The sequence below is a fragment of the Rhinopithecus bieti genome, unplaced genomic scaffold (assembly GCF_001698545.2).
Source record: "Rhinopithecus bieti isolate Rb0 unplaced genomic scaffold, ASM169854v2 scaffold_18466, whole genome shotgun sequence".
Taxonomy (NCBI): domain Eukaryota; kingdom Metazoa; phylum Chordata; class Mammalia; order Primates; family Cercopithecidae; genus Rhinopithecus; species Rhinopithecus bieti.
The window spans coordinates 310,169-316,304 of record NW_016809319.1 but is presented as its reverse complement, the minus strand read 5'-3'; the positions used below and the strand labels follow the sequence as shown (position 1 = coordinate 316,304).

At 41.2% G+C, this 6,136-nt stretch overlaps 1 non-coding gene across 1 annotated transcript; it reads right to left on the bottom strand.

Moving 5' to 3' along the window:
• Positions 1 to 5,139: 5,139 nt before the first annotated feature.
• On the bottom strand, positions 5,140 to 5,212 carry TRNAF-GAA (transfer RNA phenylalanine (anticodon GAA)). Its single transcript has one exon. It is a non-coding gene; the product is annotated as a tRNA-Phe (tRNA).
• Between the last annotated feature and the right edge of the window lie 924 nt (positions 5,213 to 6,136).

Sequence of the window (6,136 nt, the reverse complement as noted above, 5' to 3'; positions counted from 1 at the left end):
GGAAGGGAAGGGAAGGGAAGGGAAGGGAAGGGAAGGGGAGAGAAGAGAGGAGGGGAGGGAAGGGGAGGGGAAGGGATTCATAAGGCGTGAATGAAAAACAGCTATGGGGATGGAGAGAAGGGTTGAATTATGAGAATAAGACCGAAGATAAATACAAACAGGATTGAAGAATGGTTTAAAAAAACAAAGTCTATTGCCAAACACAAGCAGGTGCAGAAAAGGGGAGAGGTTTTAACAGCTTTTAGGAATGGGAGATAGATTGGAAGATGGAAATGAGTTAGTTTGGCTCATACTAAATTTAAAGTATCTGTGGGGCACGTTTGTGAGGATGTTACATAGAGAACTCAGGCAATTAACTCCGTCTCCAGCCTGGGATTTGTAAGCATTAGTAGTAGTAGACACATTACATGGAGGATGAATAAAGACTTTTAAGTGTACTTTGAGATATGGAAATTAGAAACCTATTCGTGATATTTGTAGTCAACAAACAAGTTTGTTCCTAAGAAGTTCTTGACTCTTGGGACTTATTGTGTGTCCTTTGAACTATATAAGAAGATGAGAAGAAAACCCATTTCTCAGCACCAAATTTCTAGTGACTATTAACTCTTGCTCATTCTGGTTTGCCCATATACGAGCCTTTGCCAATGTTAATAAAATAACATTGATGCCTTTAAAAACTGGCAGATTGCAAGTTGTGTGGCAGACTTGGCTTTTCAGTTGGCTGATGGGATTTCTAGAATAAAAATAGGAAACAATGAGTGATAGATTTCACTGAAGGAGAAACTAGAAAATTGTTATATACAAAACTGATGTGTATTCATGTGTGTTTGCCTGCCTAACTCTGTCTGTGTGTGCATGTAAATGATGGGAAGGATTATCTTGGCTCTTTGATGCTGTAAAAGCAATATTAGCACAGTTTGCAGAAACTCCTTCATCTTTATGTTGTGTTACACCAAGAGAAACTTGGCTGTCTATTGGATTCTTGGGAATTCATAGTAAGAAGCTTGCCTGATAAAAATGGGAGAATTTTAAATCATTAAGTATCTGTAGCTATTTTCAGGCTATCTACCAACAACATGTTTTTTGCATATAATCTGTAGGATGAACTCATTTAACACAGCATTCTTCTGAGAAATTAAACATTTAATTTTGAAGACATACATACTCTGTCATACATACTCAATTTTGAAAACCTAAAAATATGTAAAGTATATGTTTAAATCTGCACTGTCCAATATGGTTATTGTTAGCCACAACGGGTATTGAGTACTGAAAATTGCCCAGTCCAAGTTAAGATGTGTTGAAAGTGAGAAATATGTACCAGATTTCAAAGACGTAATTTTCTTTTTTTTTGTGGAGTCTCGCTTTGTCACCCAGACTGGAGCGCAGTGGGACAATCTTGGCTTACTGCAACCTCTGCCTGCCGGGTTCAAGCCGTTCTCCTGCCTCAGCCCCCTGAGTAGCTGGGATTACAGGCGTGTGCCGCCATGCCCGGCTAATTTTTTTTTTTTTTTTTTTTTTTTTTTTTTTTTTTTTGTAGTTTTAGTAGAGATGGGGTTTCACCGTGCTGGCCAGGCTGGTTTCAAACTCCTGACCTCGTCATCTGCCCTTCTCGGCCTCCCAAAGTGCTGGGATTACAGGCAGGAGCTGCCACACCTGGCCAGATGTAGTATCATTTTTTAAACATAAAATATCTCACTGATAATTTTAAGATTGATTACTTGTTAAAACAATATTTTGGACATGCAAGGTGATTTACATATATTAGTAAAACTGGACATAAAAGAGGGAAACAATAGACACTGGGGACTACTAGAGGGGGAGGCGAGAAGGGGAAAGACTTGAAAAGCTAACTATTGGATACTATGCTGACTACCCGGGTGATGGGATTAATCCCACCCCAACCACAGCATCATGCAATATACCCATGTAACAAACCTGGACACGTACCCTCTGAATCTAAAATAAAAGTTGAAATTATTATTATTAGTGTTATTATTATTTTGAGACAGTCTTGCTCTGTCTCAGGCTAGAGTGCAGTGGCGCTATCTGGGCTCGCTGCAAACTCTTCCTCCAGGTTTCAAGTGATTCTCCTATCTCAGACTCCCAAGTAGCTGAAATTACAAGTGTGCTCCACCACACCCAGCTAATTTTTGTATTTTTAGTGGAGACAGGGTTTCACCATGTTGGTCAGGCTGGTCTCGAACCCCTGACCTCAGGTGATCTGCCCACCTCGGCCTCCCAAAGCGCTGGAATTACAGGTATGACCCACTTTGCCTGGCTAAAAGTTGAAATTATTAAAAAATGATATAAAATAAGTATTGCCTGTTTGTTTTTTAAATGTGACTACTAGAAAATTTAAAACTACAGAAGTGGCTCTCGTTTATGATTTGCATTTTTTTTAAAAAAAAAATTCTTTTTATCCCAGAAGCTAAAGTCGAAGACTTGTGTAATCTTTTGATTGGACAGCATTGTCTAGAGACAATGTTATCAATTTAGGTGCTGTTCAGGGAGAATCCCAGAGCCAAAGGACATGAAACATGGCCTGCCAGTAATTAGGTTTCACACCACGAGTGGACTTGACTAAATGCATTCCTATGCATGATCTCCTTAGACCTTTACAACATCCCATTTTACATAATCATTATTAGCCTCATTTTTAAGGTATTGAATGAGAGACAAATCATGCTTAGAATTACCCTAGGCCTTCGATTTCAACAAAATGTAAAGGAATCATTACTGTGCTAGGCAAGAAAACATTTAATGCTGCCATTTGTGTAATCAAATATTTCCTTTTTTTTTTTTTTTATGACGGAGTCTTGCTCTTGTTGCCTAGGGTGGAGTGCAATGGTGCGATCTAGGCTCACTGCAACCTCTGCCTCCCGGGTTCAAGGGATTCTCCTGCTTCAGCCTCCTGAGTAGGTGGGATTACAGGCATCCACCACCACACCCGGCTAATTTATTATTATTATTATTATTTTGTATTTTTAGTAACGACAGGGTATCACCATGTTGGCCAGGCTGGTCTTAAACTTCTGATCTCAGGTGATCTACCTGCCTTGGCCTCCCAAAGTGCTGGGATTGCAGGAGTGAGCCACCACGCCCAGCCCATCAAATATTTCTTACTGAAATAAAACACAAGCTTCTGAGTTGAGAAAGCGTCAGTGACTTAAAGGATAAAGTATCTGATTCCTAGTTCCTGTACAGTCAGTGTCCCCACCCTGAGGTTGCTTCTTATTTGGTATCAATTTTCCTTTCACAATTTGCCGCAGTTATGATGTTGAAAGTACTGTAATGGCCGGGCGCGGTGGCTCAAGCCTGTAATCTCAGCACTTTGGGAGGCCGAGACGGGCGGATCACGAGGTCAGGAGATCGAGACCATCCTGGCTAACACGGTGAAACCCTGTCTCTATTTAAAAAAAAAAAATACAAAAAATTAGCCTGGCGAGATGGCGGCGCCTGTAGTCCCAGCTACTCGGGAGGCTGAGGCGAGAGAATGGCGTAAACCCGGGAGGCGGAGCTTGCAGTGAGCTGAGATCCGGCCACTGCACTCCAGCCTGGGTGACAGAGCGAGACTCCGTCTCAAAAAAAAAAAAAAAAGAAAGTACTGTAGATCATTGTCTCCTCACACAGTATGCAGGAGTAAGAGGAAAATAACAACTTAAATGAAACACAAATTTGAAAGAAGAAAAGATATTAAAAAAAAAAAAAAAAAAAAAAAACTCAGGATAAAAAAGGCCCAGTATCCCAACACAGAATTTCAAGAGAGGAGTTGAAGTGAAAAAAGGAAAATGGGGCACATGCACCTGAGTCTTGACTTTGCTGCCCATTTGCTTTCATTTCCAGTATTCTAGGGCCCCTCCTGAATGTTTGACAGAATAATTAATTTAGAAATACTTATTTTTGACTGGACACAGTGGCTCACACCTATAATTCCAGCACTTTGGGAGGCCGAGGCAGGTGGATCACGAGGTCAGGAGTTGGAGACCAGCCTGGCCAACGTGGTGAAATCCCGTCTCTACTAAAAATACAAAAATTAGTCGGGCATGGTGGTGGATGCCTGTAATCCCAGCTGCTTGGGAGGCTGAGGCAGGAGAATTGCTTGTGCGGGGGAGGCGGACGTTGCAGTGAGCTGAGATCCTTCCACTGCACTCTAGCCTGAGTGACATAGCAAGGCTCCGTCTCCAAAAAAAAAGAAAGAAAAAAGAAAAGAAATACTTATTTTTATTCTTTCCTGGATACCAATGCAGAAATAACTTAAGATTTGGAAATTCTAGACAAGGGTTCCAGGCTGAAGAAATGTCCTGTCAGTAAGAAACTTAAAATATTCCTGTAATTAGGTCTGGTGCGGTGGTTCCCACCTGTAATCCCAGCACGTTGGGAGGCAGAAGTGGGCAGGTTGCTTGAGCCCAGGATTTCAACAACAGCCGGGGGAACATAGTGAAGCCCAGTTTCTACAAAAAAAGTACAAAAGAGAGACAGAGAAAGCCAGGCTTGTTGTTGCATTTCTGTAGTCTCAGATCCTCCCTGACATGTGAGGATCGCTTGAGTCCAGGGAGGCTGAGGCTGCAGTGAGCTGTGATCATACCACTGCACTCCAGTATGGGTGACAGAGTGAGACCCTGCCTCAACAAAACAAAACAAAACAAAACAAAACAAAAGTTATTTTTCCAGCAGTTTAACTGCAGAGCTATGGAGGTGACTTAAGATACAAACCGAGGGGTTTCTAATTGCAAAATGTTTCTTGAATATACCACCACCACCGCCACATAGTTCTTCTTTTACAGGTTTCTTCACATTTCTTGTGATTTAAAATACCCCCACCCAACACACATAAATAACATCAAATCAGAAATGAATTGTAATTGCCACAGTCTATAGCATATTGGAATTTCTTAGATTTTAAAATTAGTAACTTTCTAGATTTAAGATTTTAAATAATTTACATGCCATCAGTTAACACTTCATGGAAGATTTCAGTGGAGAGAGTGATACAAATATACATACATATATATGTACATTACCTTTATGGAATTTTCAAAAAACAGCGAAAAAATTGGAGTTATATATAGACCTCTAGAATTGGTGTGCAAGTGTTGTATAACGGAAAGACAATTATGCAAATAACCAAAAGACATCTGCCGAAACCCGGGATTGAACCAGGGACCTTTAGATCTTCAGTCTAACGCTCTCCCAACTGAGCTATTTCGGCTGCCCTAGACTTGTTTCATTAGTCATTTCTTCAAAATGTAAAAACTGCCATTTGTAAGGTCAGTGCGTTTTCCAATGCCTAATTCTGTTGTCTTCAGTATCACCCGTCATTCACTCACCTTCCCGCCAATCCAAAAATACAAGTTCTGCTGCAATTTATGTCCGAAAATAGGATCCAATTTTCCCCCGCAAAAGACGGGAAAGAAAAGGCGAGACGACAGGGCACGATGACTCACGCCTGTAATCTCGGCACTTTGGGAGGCTGTGGTGGGTGGATCACTTGAGGTCAGGAGTTCAAGACCAGCCTGGCCAACGTGGTGAAACACACCCCACCTACAAAAAATATAAAAATTAGCCAGAAGTGGTGGCGCACGCCTATAGTACCAGCTACTTCGGAGGCTGAGGCAGGAGAATCACTTGAACCAGGGAGTTCGAGGTTGCAGTGAGCTGAGATCGCACCACTGCACTCCAGCCTGGGCGACAGTGAGACTCCGTCTCTAAACAAAAAAAAAGAAAGAAAAAGCGAGGAATAGGTCAGATCAGGAAGATGCTCCCATGCTTGGTCACCATGGAAACACTGCTCAGAAAACTAAGGGAAATTATCTAAAACTAAAATGAAATTATCCAGACTTTTTCTTTTCTCTTCTTTTGGCTACTATTTTGTTTTGTTTTCTGTCTTGTTCTTCAATGACACGGCAAAAAGGAACAGAAGATTATTGGACACGTTAACGTGGTAGTAGGTTTATAGCTTGCAACTGAAGAAATCCTGAGCGAGCCAATTCTTTTTCTCTGTTTTCGTCCTTTTACCAGTCTAGTGCTAACACATCCACCTTAGGTGGTACGGAGACCCAGGGAGTGGAAACGGCAAACATATGTTTATTTTAGTGTGACCACGCAATATATATAATACATATAAATATATAAA